An 18,895-nucleotide genomic window follows, 5' to 3' on the forward strand; every position below is an offset into this window, starting at 1 on the left:
CATACTGAGTTAAGTATGACAGAAAGAAAACATGGTATGATACCACTTATATATAGAATCTAAAATATGGCACAAATAAATGTATCCACAAAACAGAAATACAGCCACAGATGTAGAAAACAATCTTATGGATACTGGGGTAAAATGGCTGGGGGGAAGGATTAACTGCTAGATTTTTAACTGCTAGATTTGGATGGACATACACATAATAGCATATATAAAACAGATAACTAATAAGGACCTACTGTATAGTACAGGGACTTCCAGTCAATACTCATTTAATAGCCTATATGGGAAAAGAATCTCAAAGAGTGCATTTGTTGTTCAGTTGCTCAGTCATGTTTGACTCTTTGCGATGCCATGGACTGCAGCACGCCAGGCTTCCCTGTCCTTTACCATCTCCCAGAGCTTGCTGAAACTCATGTCCATTGAGTCGGTGATACCATCCAACCATCTTGTCCTCTGTTGTCCCCCTCTCCGCTTGCCTTTGGTCTTTCCCAGCATCAGGGTCTTTTCTAATGAGTCAGCTCTTTGCATCAGGTGGCCAAAGATGTAACCACCTGATGCCAAAGAAAGAGTGGAGATATATATATATATATATATATGTGTGTGTGTGTGTGTGTGTGTGTGTGTGTGTGTGTGTATACATATATATATGTGTCTGTGTATATATATGTATGTGTGTGTGTGTGTGGGGGGTGTGTGTGTATATACATATAACTGATTCACTTTGCTGCACAACAGAAAGGAACATTGTAAATCACCTACTGTTGTTTAGTCACTAAGTCACGTTGGACTCTTTTTTGTTCTCATGGACTGTGGCCCACCAGGTTCTTCTGGGAAGAACCTGGGATTTCCCAGACAAGAATATTGGAGTGGGTTGCCATTTCCTTCCTTAGGGGAGCTTCCTCACCAGGGTTTGAACCTGCATATCCTGTACTGCAGGCAGATTCTTTACTGTACACTCCAATTAAAAAAAAAAAAATTCTACATAAGGAACAATCTTCACTAAAAACTAATGAAAACTGCTATAAAGACGCCTATACAACCAAGGCTGTAAGACAGATCCACAAGAAATCACATAGCAGGAGAAGTGATCAGATCAGGCCTTGTGTCCCTGGAAGTGGACTTGCAGGAAAAGGCAGATTACAGGGGTGGAGAGTCTTCCTGAAGAGGAAGTGGTTCCAGCCACATATTGGGTGTCCCAGCCCTGGGATCTGACACAGGTAACTCCTTGGCATCTTGAGCTCTGTTGGGACTAACAGGAAGGCTGTACTCAGCAGGACTTCACTCATGGTTCACTGCTCCCACAGCAGGACAGAGAGGGATAATTAGGACTGCACAAGTGGCTGCCCAGTTGCCCACAATAGCGCCAGCATGTACTCCAGCCTGAGCTGAGCCAATGCTTCAGCTTCACTTGCTTTTATGTCACAGTCACACACTGGATTGAGGGTTGTGGCAACTGGAAAGAGCTGAGGTGTACATGAAGAGTTTATTCAGACCTGGGCAAGTGTCTGAGCATAGCATGGTGGGCAGTATTTACTGAGAACGCATATCAGAAGAAACCTTGATCTCTGACAGTAGCCAGACTATCACAGCCTGCATCCTGATATACATTAAGAGGCTATGTGAGCTCTGCCTGTCCTGTGGCAGGGCCCTACAACAGTACAGGGTTACTGGAGACTGGGAAGGAGCATGAGGCTATGGGGGAAAAGACTAGGCCAAAATGACTTAAAAATAAACGAGGTACCTTTATAAAAGATGCTCAAAGTTTGATCCCTAAAAGCCTTTGATTAGAAACTCCCCTCTTTAATATCTATGAATAACAGCCAAGCTCACTAGGCTTAAATGGATATTTTTTAATCTCATTATTCTTCTCCATTATCTTGGTAAATGAGAAGAGTTTCTGTTCCAACTTCATCAAGGAAGGAAAAAAACTAGAATTTATAGAGAATTTATAATAAACATTATACTAGGCATTTTTACATATACTGTCTCAGTACAGTCTCCATGTATGGTTCAGGAAGGTTAATTTGCTTAGGGATATAATCTCATGGACAGAGGAGCCTGGTAGGCTGCAGTCCATGAGGTCACACAGAGTCGGGCACGACTGAGCAACTAACACTACAGACAGCTAACAAGGAGAAAAGTGTCATTTGCCTACATCTATCTCATTTCAATGCCCAGACCTTTTCCCCCAGATGGTGCTAGTGGTAAAAGAAACCATTTGCCAATGCAGGAGACTTAAGAGACGTGGGATTGATTCCTGTCAGGAAGACCCCTTGGAGAAGGGCATGGCAACTCTCTCCAGTATTCTTGCCTGGAGAACCCCCATGGAGAGAGGAGCCTGGCGGGCTACAGTCCATAGTGTCGCACAGTCAAACACAGCTGAAGTGATTTAGCACAGATACTTGTCTGTTTCAGATAATATGTATCTTAGAATTGTTTTCATATATAAATGTTATTCTAAAGACAATAGTCATGTATGGATGTGAGAGTTGGACCATAAAGAAAGCTAAGTGCCAAAGACTTTATGCCTTTGAACTGTGGTGTTAGAGAAGTCTCTTGAGAGTTCCTTGGACTGCAAGGAGATTCAACCAGTCCATCCTAAAGGAGATCAGTCCTGATTATTCATTGGAAGGACTGATGCTGAAGCTGAAACTCCAATACTTTGGCCACCTGATACAAAAGAACTGACTCATTGGAAAAGACTCTGATGCTGGGAAAGATTGAAGGTGGGAGGAGAAGGGGACAACAGAGGGTGAGACTGTTGGATGGCATCACTGACAGGATGGATATGAGTTTGAGTAGGCTCCGGGAGTTGGTGATGGACAGAGAAGCTTGGCGTGCTGCAGTCCATGGGGTCAAAAGAGTTGGACACGATTGAGCAACTGAACTAAAACTGAAAGACAGAGAATGTACTTTAGACTTCAGTTCATGTAAACATTAGAAAATTAAATTATCATTAAGAATATTAACTTAAATATATTCTTAAATTCAAACAACTCATACAGATGATCACTGGGATACAACAAGTTTTGTTATAATGACTTACAAATTAAAAGATAAATAAATTTAGAAAGAACTTAGAAAATCTTTTAAGATCTTTAACAATTTGACCTGACCAGTAGTACTTAGTATATTGTGTTCAAGCCTTTATTTATAAGAATGCTGTTGCCCTTATTTGCAGTTTAATCTGTTTTATAATCTTATATTTAATAAACACAAGCGAAATTTCATTGCATGTATTTCACATAATACAGTTACAGCAAACACGAAGAACTCATAGATCATATGATAATTTGCCTAGGACTAACATAAATTAATCTCTTGCTGATATGCAAAGTGTATAATCCATAATTAAATGAGACTGGAGAGCAGAATTTAAATTATCTAAAACAGAAGCATCTGTGAGTCTCTTAAAGCCTTATTTACAAAGATTCTTTTGATAATGCTACCAAAATTCTGTTAATCTATTTGCTAAAATAACATGCCCAAACACTTTTGTTCGTTGATTCAATACATACTTACTGAGTATATATTATATGCTAGGCATGTTCCACGTATGAGAGAAAAGGCAGTGAACAAAACAAATCTGGTATTTATACTTATTTTTTATACTTATTTTATACTTATTTTTATACTTATATTTATACTTATCAGGCATACAGGTATAAATAAACAAATAAATAAGAAGATTTCAATCCAATAAGATCTATGAGGAAAACCGAAAAACCAGGATGATGTGTTAGCATACACAAGATTGAGTGGTGCCAGTTAAGCTCTGAGAAAGTCATAACTTAAACTAAGGCCTGATATTAATTCTGAGTAATTGTATATATTCAAAGTACTAAAGCTATTCTAAATTTAAGCAAAAACTTATAATTCAAATTTTTCTCTAATTTAATGCCAGTTTTATCAACACTGAATTTAAATAAGTGAGAGTCTACATTTCTATATCACTTGGTCCAGGCTGAAAGTAACCTGACTTTATCTCTCCTGCCTCCTTTCCTTCTTTGCCTTTCCTTTACCTTTCTTTCCTACTCCAATGTTCTCCCAGGTTCAGATAAAGATCAACTGTATCCTTTTACCCTAGGCATTACCTGGGCTTCCAAGGAGCATTAGTGGTAAAGAACCTGCTTGCAAATGTAGAAGACGTAGGAGACACAGGTTTGACCCCCCAGTCAGGAAGATCCCCTGGAGAGGGCATGGCAACCCACTCCAGTATTCTTGCCTGGAGAATCCCATGGACAGAGAAGTCTGGCAGGCTATAGTCCACTGGGTCGCAAAGTCAGACATGACTGAAGCGACTTAGTATGCACGCAGGCATTACCTAAGCACCTCCAGAAGGAAATACCAATAACAAGGTGATTCATATTAGAAATCCTCAAATACTGAGGAACTGTAGGTACAAGGTACTACAGAAGGTGGACAATTTTAAGCTAGCAGATGGCTTATATATGAAGACTCAGTCTTCAGTACAGGTAAACAAACTTACTCTGAGGGTGAAGGAACCGGAGAAAGATCTCCAGGTAAAAAGCAGAAGTCAAATTATTTGATGAGTTTGAAAAAGTGGAAAAGAGTACTGAGAGGGACTTCACTGAGCTGTAGGAAGAATTGAAAAAATGTAGCCAACGTCTGGACCATAAAGAAGGCTGAGCGTCAAACAATTGATGCTTTTGAATTATGGTGCTGAAAAAGACTCTTGAGAGTCACTTGGACTGTAAGGTGATCAAACCAGTCAATCCTAAAGGAAATCAACCTTGAATATTCACTGGAAGGACTGATGTTGAAGCTGAAGCTTCAATACTTTGGCCACCTGATGTGAAGAGCCAACTCACTTAAAAGGACCCTTATGCTGAGAAAGATTGAGGGCAGGAGGAGAAGAGGGTGATTAGAGGATGAGATGGTTGGATAACATCATGACTCAATGGATACAAATTTGAGCAAACTCTGGGAGATAGTGGAGGACAGAGAGCCTAGCGTGCTTCAGTCCATGGGGTTGCAGAGTCAGACACAACTTAGCGACTGAACAGCAACAGATCATACTGGGAAGGTACAGTAGGCAGATTAACGCCCCTGTGAATATGTTAGGCTGTATGGTTGTTGTTGTTATTTAGTCACTAAGAAATGTCTGACTCTGCGACTACATGGACTGTAGCCCACCAGGCTCCTCTGTCCATGGAATTCTCCAGGCAAGAATACTACAGTGGGTTGCCATTTCCTCCTCCCGGGGATCTTCCTGACCCAGGGACTGAACCTGATTCTCCTGCACTGGTAGGCGGATTCTTTACCACTGAATCATCAAGAAAGCCCAGGGTATCTGGCAGAGTCAAATTAAACCTGCAGATGGAATAAAGCTAATCAGCTGACTTTAAAATAGGGAATTTATTCTGGATTATCTTGTTGATTCTCAATGTAAAATTACAGATCAGATCAGATAAGTCGCTCAGTCGTGTCTGACTCTTTGCGACCCCATGAATCGCAGCACGCCAGGCCTCCCTGTCCAGCACCAACTCCCGGAGTTCACTCAGACTCACGTCCATCGAGTCAGTGATGCCATCCAGCCATCTCATCCTCTGTCGTCCCCTTCTCCTGTTGCCCCCAATCCCTCCCAGCATCAGAGTCTTTTCCAATTAGTCAACTCTTCGCATGACGTGGCCAAAGTACTGGAGTTTCAGCTTTAGCATCATTCCTTCCAAAGAGATCCCAGGGCTGATCTCCTTCAGAATGGAATGGTTGGATCTCCTTGCAGTCCAAGGGACTCTCAAGAGTCTTCTCCAACACCACAGTTCAAAAGCATCAATTCTTCGGCACTCAGCCTTCTTCACAGTCCAACTCTCTCATCCATACATGACCACTGGAAAAACCATAGCCTTGATTAGACGGACCTTTGTTGGCAAAGTAATGTCTCTGCTTTTCAATATGCTATCTAGGTTGGTCATAACTTTCCTTCCAAGGAGTAAGTGTCTTTTAATTTCATGGCTGCAGTCACCATCTGCAGTGATTTTGGAGCCACCAAAAATAAAGTCTGACACTGTTTCCACTGTTTCCCCATCTATTTCCCATGAAGTGATGGGACCAGATGCCATGATCTTCGTTTTCTGAATGTTGAGCTTTAAGCCAACTTTTTCACTCTCCACTTTCACTTTCATCAAGAAGCTTTTTAGTTCCTCTTCACTTTCTGCCATAAGGGTGGTGTCATCTGCATATCTGAGGTTATTGAGATTTCTCCCGGCAATCTTAATTCCAGCCTGTGTTTCTTCCAGTCCAGCGTTTCTCATGATGTACTCTGCATATAAGTTAAATAAATAGGGTGACAATATACAGCCTTGACGTACCCCTTTTCCTATTTGGAACCAGTCTGTTGTTCCATGTCCAGTTCTAACTGTTGCTTCCTGACCTGCATACAGATTTCTCAAGAGGCAGATCAGGTGTTCTGGTATTTCCATCTCTTTCAGAATTGTCCACAGTTTATTGTGATCCACACAGTCAAAGGCTTTGGCATAGTCAATAAAGCAGAAATAGATGTTTTTCTGGAACTCTCTTGCTTTTTCCATGATTCAGCAGAAGTTGGCAATTTGATCTCTGGTTCCTCCTCCTTTTCTAAAACCAGCTTGAACATCAGGAAGTTCACGGTAGAGATAGTAATGTGAAGACTAGGATTCCTCATGTTGCTTGCTTTTAAACTGGAAGGGATGATGAGCCCTGGTAAGAAGGTGGCCACCAAGAGCTGCAAAAAGCAAGGAAAAGAATTCTCCCCTTCAGTCTCCAGAAAGGAATGTAGTCCTGCCCACATGTTGATCTCAGCCTAAGTGAGATGCTGTACTGTTGTTGTGCAGTCGAAATCCTGTATGGGATTTCTAAATTATAGAACTGTAAGATAACAAATATGTGCTGTTTCAAGCCATTTACAATCATCTATTATGGTAGCCACAGAAAACAAACATATAATTTCTAAAATAGATACAGCAAAGGGCACTGTATGAAATATGTATGCAAATATCAGAAGAAACAACTGCAAGAAACCGGTTGCTTCTGGAAACAGCAGGATAAAAGCAGGTAGCTGGTTTTCATTGTTGTTATAAGTTATTTTAGCATTGTTTGATTTTTTAAAAACATGTGAATGTATTATTTCAATGAAAAATAAGAATTAAGTTTTTTAAAAAAGAACAACAATACAAACAAAAAACGTTGTATATATGGAGGAAAAATCCAATTTCTTTTTGAATGTTTGCCAGGAGTAAGAGTGGAAGATTCAGTTAAGCTGAGCTGCAGCTGTTCTTTTCACTGTTTTTATTTTTCACATTAACCAGCAATTATCTTTCAAACTTTTCTGTTGTTCTTACCTCTAACATATCTGTTCTTCCTTCTCAAGTAACACTATAAAAAAACAACAGGACTACCAGGAAGAAAGGTCTGTCTACTAATCATGATTTTCAACAGTAAAATAGTTTATTTCACTTGCAAGTTAATTGCAGTGAGGTTAATAGAATTCATAGTACTGTATTAACCCATATTATTGACTGGAAACTTGCAGACAGAAGAACCTGTAGCTGGAGAATACCCCAACTTCAGGTCCATGAAATGAGCTCTAAATTCTGGTCATAACTTGAATGAGGAGACTAATTGTACAAAGACAGTCTGATTTTTAGAGAAAGAGCAAAGTAAAAGCAAAATGCTCCTAGTGAAAACTTGGAAAAACACCATTCCAAGAAAAGATGATCTCCTTCCTCTACAGACTTTAAATATTCACTGGTAATCCCAATTCATTTGTCATATAATTATATATATCATTTTTGTTAATGTTTCCAATATGTGTGTTATTTTTACCATGCATTATAAATTACTTAGTAGGAACAATCCTAATTTTTTAAAAAGGTACTACATTCAGTATTTAGCATTCTTGTATGCTAATTTTATATATAAATTGAATAAATAATATGGAGATATTTTGCACTGAGAAAGATGAACAATTAAGGATGGAACTTGTTCATTTTCTATTTTTATTTCTGTGTTTTCCCTGCTCCTTGCTAAGTGGTTCATCCAGGCATACTGCCAAAGCTAATTCAACTTTCTGACAACTTACCTCACACATTATAAGCTACTGAAGTTATAAATTTATAGCACTGAAGGAGCATATCTCTATAGCATTTTTTATAGTCCAGCAACATGCATTTGTAGAATTCAGTAAAACACTAAAAGAAAAAAAAATACCAAAGGTACTTTCAACAAGATTATAATTTTAATTGCCTTATCTACATTCTTATTCTCTGTTGGAAAAAAAAAAATCTGCCAAAACCACCAGAATGGCTCTCAACCAGCAGTGATTTTGCTCCCTGGGACACTTGGCAATGTCTAGATACGTGTTCATTAGTTATAGCTTAGATGGTAGTACTGGCATCCAGCAGGGAGAGACCAGAGGAGTTGCTTAACATCCTACCATGCACAAGAGAGCCTCCCATGGCAATTAGCTAGCCCAAAATGACAATAAAGCTGAGACTGAGAGACTCTGCACTAGAGGAATAGAGAAGTTAAATAGAAAACGACAAAACATTTTCTTAGAAGTATCTACAACATATTTATCATGGATTCTGATACAGATGAAGGTCTATTAGTTACACCCTAGTCTGTCTTTCCAACATACTAATTTAAACAGTATCAAAGTTTCATTTATTAAAAAAAAATAATGAGCACCTAAATACACAAAGCCACCATACTGTGTACTGAATAGAATACAACAAAAAATTTAGAATACGAAAAAAAGTTTAGAACACAAAGTAGTTTAGAGGTAAAAATCTTAAATAGACTCTAGCAGTGTATTAAATAAATAACACACCGAATAACTTGTCCAAGTAAGGTTCCTCTCTGGAGTAGGGTTCAATGTAAATTAAAAAACATACAACCATCTCAACAGATACTGGAAAAGTACTTGATAAAGTTCTATATCAACTCCTGATTTAAATAAGCAAAATCTCAAAATTCAAGTAAATTAGGAATAGAAGGAAATTTCCAAAGGGGATATATTAATACAATAAATCAAAATTAACATTATACTAAATGGTGAGACATCAGAAACATTCTCACTAAAAAGTCAGGAAAGCATACAATCTTCAGCTATAGTTAAATTCACATGTAAGAGCTTAGTAGAATAAATGAGAGTTGGAAGGTTAACAAGCAAAACTGAAATACCAATAACAATCAGTCAGAAAATGTAGGACAGAATAAAAGAACTACGATATTCACCACAGTAAATACATAAGAACATGAACAGACATTCACACACACAAACACACTATTTACATATAAAGCCAATGAGAAATTTGAAAAATCTGCTTTTTAACCAAAGAAAGCCAAGTGTATGTACACATGCACGTAACTGTTTGTAAGGGCAATCCTTTCAAATTCAGAGTCCTTCCAGACACCTAAAGGCAGATCCTCACAGTCAGAGGCTGGGTTGCAAACTTACAGCCTAGACTGAAGTCAATCTTTTAAGGTTATTTCTTTGGACATCTGTATGTATGGCTGTTTGTGTGAATGCCTTTTATCATGAATGAACTCTCTAAGCTAACAAAGTTCCTAACTCTCTTTCCCTATTTTCTTATATCTGGAACTTAAAAAGTTTACAGTACTTCTCCGGAAACTAAAGATATTTGAGTTTGCAGGTCTAGATTTTACTCTATGTCAACTTGAGTGTAGAATTTCTGAGGACATTCAAACTATATATTGTCTTTTTATCTTCTGCAGAACCCAATTCCTAGAAAATGAATGCTCAATAATTATTTGTTGGTAACTAATTTTTGAATGATTTGGGGAAGATTTGTGTTAGAGCAGTTCTGTACATAATGTCTGAAATAACTATACAGTTTACACATTTCAAGCATTAAAACATTTGCTTCTAAATTCTTTTTGATTGTCTTTTAGAAATGTTTGCTAGCAGATAAAACCTTTTCGGGTGACCCAGTGGTAAAGAATCCATCTGCCAATGCAGGAGACCCTGGTTCAATCTCTGGGTAGGAAGCTCCCTGGAGAAGGAAATGGCAACTCACTCCAGTATTCTTGTTTGGGAAACCCCATGGACAGAGGAGCCTGGCGGGCTACAGTCCATGGGGTCACAGAGTCAGACACAACTGAGCAAGTAAACAACACCACACTGAATTCTAGGAATTTGGTTATAGGCTTACAGTCATAATCTAATGGTATAGGAAAGGAATAGTATAGCTAGAAATCACTATGATAAGCATTAGTAAACATACACGATCTTGATTAAAATTAGGCAATTTTCAACACATTATAGCAAATGAACTTGCTATAACAATGGAAACGAGAAACCATTACAGGAAGTTTCCTAGTGAAAATATAGAAGCTAAGAAATATCTTCCTTACTGGCAGCCTACAAAATTCTATTTTCTTTTCCACAAATAGTGTTAGAACAATGGAATATCCATATGCAAGTCAATGAAATTTGATTTAAACTTCACACCTTATAAAAAAATTAAATGCAAAATTATAAAATTTTATAAGAAAATACAGGAAAAAAATCTTAGTGACTGAGTTTGGCAAAGAGTTCATCAAAACTGAGAATTTTTGCTCTATGGAACACACTTAAGAAAATGAAAAGAAAAGCTACAGATTGAGAAAACATGTTGGCAACTCACAAATCCAAGAAAGGGCTTATATATATCTTTACATAAGCTTTATATATATCTTTATTCTATATATAAGCTTTATATATATATATCTTTATATAAGAATATATAAAGAACTCTCAATATTCAACAGGAAAAAAGCAAACAACTCAATCAAAAATAAGTAAAAGATCTGAATGAAAACTTGACCAAAGTTGATATACATATGGCAAATAAGTATAGGAAAAAATGTTCAAAATCATTAGCCAATATGAGAGGGAAATGAAAACCATTAAGAGATACCACTACACACCTCTCAGAATGGCTAAAATAAAAGATACTGATGGGCAAATGTCAGACACAGAGCAATTAGAACTCTCATATATTGTTGGTGGGAATGTAAGGTGGTACAGCAGTTTAGGAAAACAATTTCACAATTTCTTAAAAGTTAAACATGATACTTGTTTTATAGAAAAACTTATACATGAATGTTGACAGCTGTTTAATTTATAATCTTTCAAAACTAGGGATATTAAAACAGGAGTTTCAGATTTTCATTGAAAACCGTAAAACTAAAAGATCTGGCATGTTAGGACAGGACGACGCTAGCTGATAATGAACAGCACTTGTCCATGTACAGGGCATGCCACAGCTCTGCCCACTGCCCACACATACACAGAGTGAACACATTTGCACTGACATCTGGCCCACTTCACTCTTATGTATTACCTGCCTAGTCTTTTGTGGCAAAATCGAATATCAAAAATGTGTGTTCCTCTTACCATACCATCAAATACATTGCTGCATAGTGGTTGCCCAGCCAGAGACTACATTTTCCAGTTCCTTGGATCCAGATATGACCACATAACAAGTTTTCAATAACTGAATGTGAGCAGAGTGATCTTTTTGACTTCCAGGCTGGAAAGAGTAGAATTTTCTCTCCTCTACTATGTGGAAGCAACAATCTCCAAGGTCTTAAGGGAAAATGAAGCCATAAGATGAAGAAGTAAAAAAAAAGGTACTTATTGGTGCTTCTGTGCTGTGTGTTTTTTTATATTAAGCTTCACCTTCACAATAAGAAGTCTGTTGATGGAAAGTGCTCTTAAGGATGAAGGGTGAAATTTGTGCTTACCAGCTTCAAAAAGTTGGTTTAGGAGATCAAATTAGATAACATATGAAAGTATTTCTTAACTTATGACTGTCATACAAATGTTAATAGTGTTTTATCCCTACTGAATAATCATGTATAATCATTTATAATTGACAAGAATATTATGTTTCTCTTTGTTTTGGGTCCTAAATCAGGAACCACAAACTCAGGTGCTTATAACAGTGTATTAGAGTGGCTCTGTGCAATAGAACTTTCTGTGAAGATGGAAACAGTCTATCTGTACAGTCAAATACTATAGCCACTAATTATATGTGACTGTTGAGTACTTAATATGAATGCATATGACTGAGAAACCAAACTATTTTACATTAATATATTTAAATAACCACATGTAGCTAATGGCTACTGTATCTGGACAACACAGAGCTAGAGTAACACTAGATTCTATATACATCAACCCCAAATTTCAGTGATTTAAGTTTTATTTATTTTTCATGTTATAGTCCAATGTGAATATTTCCCTCTCTTTGGAGCAGGTCACATACTTCTTCAGGGAAAAAAAGCTTTACTTGAGATTTTTTATGGGTAAATAAATGGGGAAAGACTAAACTGTTTGATCTCTAGATAATTAAAAGAAAAAATGTATTAGGCTTTAAAATTCTCACTTTGGAGTTCTAATGATTTTCTGAATGTTGGCTTATGTTCAAAATCTCACTCAAAAAAGGTACAACCCTTTTCTTCTTGTTCTCTCTTCACTCATTGTCATGGTTAATGAATTTCTGGTCATAATCATGCATATAAACATTGTTCAAGCATTTATAATTATAGCACTTGAATACTTAGAATCATCAGTATTCTAAGTATTTCATTCTGAAATAAATGAAATAAATCTTTTCTCCTAAAGAGAACCTTGTATGAGGTTAGAGTGACAAAGATGGAAGTACCTAAAAGGGGAACTCTAGGATTTCTATGAAAAGATATATGTATCACTGGCACACTGTAACAGACAAGTCACACAGCCTTCCAGATTAGTGATTTTTTTGAAATTTTGAGTATTTGCCCTTTTCACTTTCTATGAAACTATTATCATTTCTTCTCAACCTCCAGTGGAGAACTTAAAAGTGACCAACAAATGGTAATCTGGAAAGTAATATAAGAATCTGAAGATACTCTTCTTTACTTTTTATTTTTCCCAGTACTTGAATATGTTTCCTATTCTTTCTCATGTACATTCAATAATTCCATCCTCTAAATGTGGCCAATTTGGTTTTCCTTCAGTACTTCATGGTTTAAAAAAAAGAAAAACACTGCACAATAAGACTGGGATTGAGTGCCATGAGGCAGTAAGAATTTGGTGACTTCAAAGAGAGATACAATATATAGACTCGTTAAGAAAAAGGTGAGAAACAGCCACATGGAATATGATGCATTAAAAAAAAATGCCATCCCAGGCCATTAACAGAATTTATAGAGCTAACTTTCCTCTCAAAAATTAAGCATATCCCCCTTCTATATTTTACTATAGTGTCAAATTTTTTGCTAACTCAGTAACATTTCTTTCTAGGTGTTTTTGTACAAATCACACATTTGGAAATGGAGGCAACCATAACCATCCATATATAATTCCTGAAGTTACTTTACTTTCCTGACTCCTTAAATGTTAGCAGTGAAACCAAGGTCTAGCAAAGGTCTTCAGTTCAGTTCAGTCGCTCAGTCGTGTCCGACTCTTCGCGACCCCATGAATTGCAGCACGCCAGGCCTCCCTGTCCATCACCAACTCCCAGAGTTCACTCAGACTCACGTCCATCGAGTCAGTGACCCATCCAACCATCTGATCCTCTGTCGTCCCCTTCTCCTCCTGCCCCCAATCCCTCCCAGCATCAGTCTTTTCCAAGGAGTCAACTCTTCGCATGAGGTGGCCAAAGTATTGAAGTTTCAGCTTTAGCTGAAACATTCCTTCCAAAGGTCTTACTTGCCTTTCATTCTACCCTTTCAACACATCTGTAAACTGCTAATCCGAGTAAATCACTTCCTGCTTTTTTCCTGGTTGAATTTTGACTGATACAATGAACTACTCAAAAGCTAGAAAAACTGACACAAAGCTAAATTTATCCAAGGTGATAAAGGGAAAGAAATAGGCAATAAAAGGGACAACCACACTGAGTGAAAAAAAAGGAAAGTTTAATGTAGAAAACAACAAAGAAAAATACATTTCTACAGTTTAAACCATATGATTTCTCTGAAGTTATGAAGATTCTTTCAAAAACTATTTTAAAAGCATGGTGTTTAAGTATCTGATCAAAACATTTATGTAAGATAACAGATATACTTTTATAATGGCAATTGATTTCCCCCATTAAGCTAAAGTCTCATATTGTCACTATTCATGAAACAAAAACATATGAGTAAATCACTGAATAAATGTACTTTCTAATGTCTGGTCTCTTCATTTACTGTTTTAAGGAAGAATAATGGTAACCATCTGTTACAATTTCAAAAATAAACCTGCAGCAGCTCTGCCATGTCCAGCTATTCTAATTGGAAAGGAAAAATGGATGTTGTCAACTGAGAGCATTTCAGTAATATAAACTTTCTCCTCTAAACTATTTTTGTTATTAGAAATCTTTTCATTTCCTTATAGTAGGTTAAAAAATAAAAATTCAAAATTTATCTATTAGATCAGATTTATTTAGTTACACATTTTCCTTGTTAAAACTAAAACTCAGCTAAAGTAAAGAATTCTAATAAACTTCTACTTCAAATGCTCATATATAATTCATTTCTAATGTTGGCAAATATGGCAGAGTAAAAGACACTGAGCTCACCTTCTCTAATAGGCACAGCAAAATTACAACTAAAATCAACAACCTTTGGTTTAAAAAACCAGAACCTACTAGAAAAGATTGAAAACAAAGATATAAAGAAGAAACCACAAGGAGACATGGAGGAGGGGCAGAGTCACAATACAGTCAATTCCAGTAACACAGTGAGTGACCTACGAACAGAAGAACAATTACAAATGCAAAGATTCTTCCAATGGAGTGAGGGGTCCAAGACCCATGTTGGGCTTTCCAGGCCATGGGTCTTGTACCAGGAAGAAGAGGCCCCCAAAGCATTTGGCACTGAAGGCCAGTAGGGATTATTTTCAAAAGTCCCAAAAGGCTGGGGTGAATAGAGACTTCACTCTTAAGTGAGCACTCAAAATCTAATAAGCTCTCGGATCCAGGGCAGAAGCACTAATTTGGAAGAAGCCCAGTTCAGATCTACTTATTTATCTTGAAGAGTCTCCTTGAGAGGTAGGAGGCAACCGTAGCCCACCCCGGGGACCCAGACACTGGCAGCAACCATTATTGGTAGCTGATTCCACCACGCAGACACTACTGCTAGCAAGAACCATTTTGAAATCCTCCCTCTAGCAGGATCTAGATGTGCTCTGGCTCAATAAGTTGAAGGAGCCATCACTAAGACACTTCAGGCCAAGCAATTAAATAGGCAATGACACAGCCATGTCCACCAGCAGACAGGCTGCCTTAAGGGCCTCTGAGCCTTCAGTTTCCCCTGGACACAGTCCTACGCACCAGAGCCCAGAGCCTATTCCCACAAACAAGTGCACAAACACTAGAACCAGGACCCACAGGGCCCTCCAATAGAACTCCAGGACCTGGTTTCATCTACCAGTGGGCAGGCACTAGCCTCAGAATATGATGGGTCCCAGCTCCACCCTCCAGCAAGCCTGCTCTAGCACTGGTATCAGCCTGACCCATCCAAGGGTAGACACCAGCCACAAAAAATCACAGCCCTGCAGCCTAAAGATGCAATCTACACACCAGCAGGTCAGACTCTGCACTGGGATAGACATTAATGATCAAGGGACCAATCCAAGAAACAGATGTAACACATGCACCCAAGATAGGAGTGCCTATATATATAAAGCAAATATTAACAGACATAAAAAGAAAAACTGAAAGTAATACAATAATAGCAGGGAACTTCAACATTCCACTGAGATCAATGGAAAGATCACGCAGACAATAAATGAACAAAAGAAAACAAAACAAAACACTGGCCTTAAATGCCACATTAGACCAGATGGAGTCCAACCATACATACATACATACATACATATACATATATATATAGATAGATAGATAGATAGATAGATACACACATTTCACTCAAAAGCAGGAGAATACTGGTTTTCAAGTGCACATGGAACTGTCTCCAGGATTGATCAGTTAGGCAAATTTAAGAAAATTTCAATCCTATCAATTATCTGTTCCAACAATGTTATGTGATTAGAAATTAACAACAACAACAAAAAGCCTACAAAACACATATATGGATACTAAAACATATGTGACTAAACAATCAATGAATCACTGAAGAAATCAAAGAGAAAAACAAAGAAATATCTAAAGACAAATGAAAATGAAAACACAAAAACGCAAAATCTATATGATGCAGCAAAAGTAGTTTTAAGAGAGACGTTTATAGCAATTACAAAGCTTACCTCAGGAAAAAAGAAAAATCTCAAATGAAGAACCTAAATTTACACCTACAGGAATTAGAAAAAGGAGAACAAACAAAATCCAAAGCTAGTGGAAAAAAAGATTTCAAAAAGATCAGAACAGAAATAAATGAAATAGAGACTAAAAAACAGTAGAAAAGGTGGATGAATCTAAGATCCAGATCTTTGAAAAGATAAACAAAATTGATAAATCATTAGCCAGACTCATCAAGGAAAAAAAGGGGAGACCAAATCAATAAAATGAGAAATGAAAAAGAAGTTACAACCAACACCTAGAAATACAAAGGATCATAAAAGGCTATAAACAAGTATATGACAATAAAATGGGCAAGCTAGAGTAAATAGACAAATTCCTAGAAATATATAATCTCCCAAGATTAAACCAGGTTTCCTGGTGGCTCAGATAGTAAAGAATCTGCCTGCAGTGCAGGAGACCTGGGTTTGATCCCTGGGTTGGGAAGATCTCCTGGAGAAGGGAATAGTTACCCACTCCAGTATTCTGGCTTGGAGAATTTAATGGACTGTATAGATTAAACCAGGGAGAAATGAAAAATATGATCAGAGCACTTACCATTAATGAAACTGAATCAGTAATTTAAAACTCTCAACAAACAAAATTTCAGGACCAGATGGTTTCACAGGTGAATTCCACCAAACATTTAGAGAAGAGTTAATCCCTATACTTCTCAAAGTATTTCAAAAAAGTTGCAAAAGAAGAAATGCTTCCAACTGTAAAGACTAGCAGCACCCTGATACCAAAACTAGAAAAAGATATCACAGAAAAAAAATTATAGGTCAACATTACTGAAGAATACAGGTGCAAAAATCCTTAACCAAATACAGGCAAACACAACTCCAGTAACACATAAGAATAGCACATCATGATAAAGTGGGATTTACCCCAAAGAGGCAAAGAAGGTTCAGTCCCACAAATCAATGTGACTCATGGTATCAACAAGCTGAAGGGAAAAAATACCAGATGATCAGCTCAATAGATGCAAAAAAAGGTATTCAATAAACTTCAACATACATTTATAATAAAAAACTCGAGAAAGTGGACATAGAGGGGACATACCTCAACGTAATAAAGGCCATATATGACAAGCCCACAGCTAACATCATAGTCAACAGTGAAAAGCTGAAAGCATTTCCTCTAAGATGAGGTACAAGGATGACCACTCATGCCACTTTTAATCAACACAGTATGGAAGTCTTAGCCACAACAATCAGACAAATGGAAGAAAAGAAATTCAAACAGGAAAGAAAAAAGTCAAACTGTCACTGTTTACAGATGGCATGATACTCTACTGAGAAAATCTTAAAAGATGCCACCAAAAACCACTAGAGGTCATCAATGAATTTAGTAAAGTTGCAGGATATAAAATTAACATACAAAAATCAGTTGCATTTCTATAAACTAACAGAAATTAAGGAAACCATCCTATTTAAAATTGCATCAAAAAGAATAAAATGCCTAGGAATAATCCTACCTAAGGAGGTAAAAGACCTGCACTTGGAAAACTCTAAGAAACTGATAAAATAAACGGAAGATGACACAAACATATGGAAAGATGTACTCTTTAACACAAAGATTAGAAGAGTAAACAATAAAAACTTACTTTAGCAATATTCGAGGTTATATGTCAGATACAAAGTGATGGTTTTTGATTCCATGAACTTTATAATCTTGATAGAGACACAAACATGTATAATTATGTATATTATACATAATGGATATATATATATGTATTCTTAGATATCATATACGTATATATATTTGCATATTTACTATATAATGCATACAATGCTACTATATTTTACTTTATATTAACATATTTTATATATTTCCCACATATACGAGAAAAAATTCACATATATGACAAAATATGAGCAAAATTACTTTAAATCTAAAATACGTGAATGAAGGAATTACACAGCATACTACCTGCACATAGCAAAATTTCTTAAAAGGTCTTTTTGCCAGTCTTTTAGGAAGAGTGTCATATCTCATTTAACTGCAATCTCTCTTCTTTCTCCCTAGAATTTCCTCAAAACTTACCTCTAACTAATGTTTCTTTCCCCTCTAAATTCCTTCTTCTCCAGCAATGTCTTTAGTATGGGAAAAACTTCTATAAGAGGAGCATGCAAAATTATCTAATTAGTGACAGATTAAACACAGAGAAGACAGTAAAATATTCCCAATCAAATGTGATAAGGGACTGTACAAGGATAGTGGAAGCCAAAATAAGTAGGAAAAAAATGGTATATTTGGCAAAACTAATACAGTTATGAAAAGTTTAAAAATAAAATAAAATTAAAAAAAAAATAAAAATAAAAAATAAAAACAGAAATGCAAACATTTTCAATAAAATTCTAGCAAACTGAATTCACCCACACAATAAAAGGATCATGTTATAATTTAGTGAGACATACCCCTAGGATGCAAGCATGGTTCAACATATCCAAATCAATTAATATTATCCATTACATTTAACAGAATAAAAGGATAAAAACCACAGATCACCTCAATAGATACAGAAAAAGCACTTACAAAATTTATCATGTTTTCATGATAAAACACTTAACAAACTAGATTTAGAAGGAATATATCTAAACATAATAAAGCCC

General features: G+C 36.7%; 1 protein-coding gene across 13 annotated transcripts in view; it reads right to left on the minus strand.

Moving 5' to 3' along the window:
- GPHN (gephyrin) overlaps positions 1–18,895 on the minus strand; it is a 524,697-nt gene that overhangs the window by 337,560 nt on the left and 168,242 nt on the right. The gene's annotated exons all lie outside the window — the stretch shown is intronic.

This window comes from Bubalus bubalis, chromosome 11, assembly GCF_019923935.1.
Source record: "Bubalus bubalis isolate 160015118507 breed Murrah chromosome 11, NDDB_SH_1, whole genome shotgun sequence".
In the NCBI taxonomy this organism is placed as follows: Eukaryota; Metazoa; Chordata; class Mammalia; order Artiodactyla; family Bovidae; genus Bubalus; species Bubalus bubalis.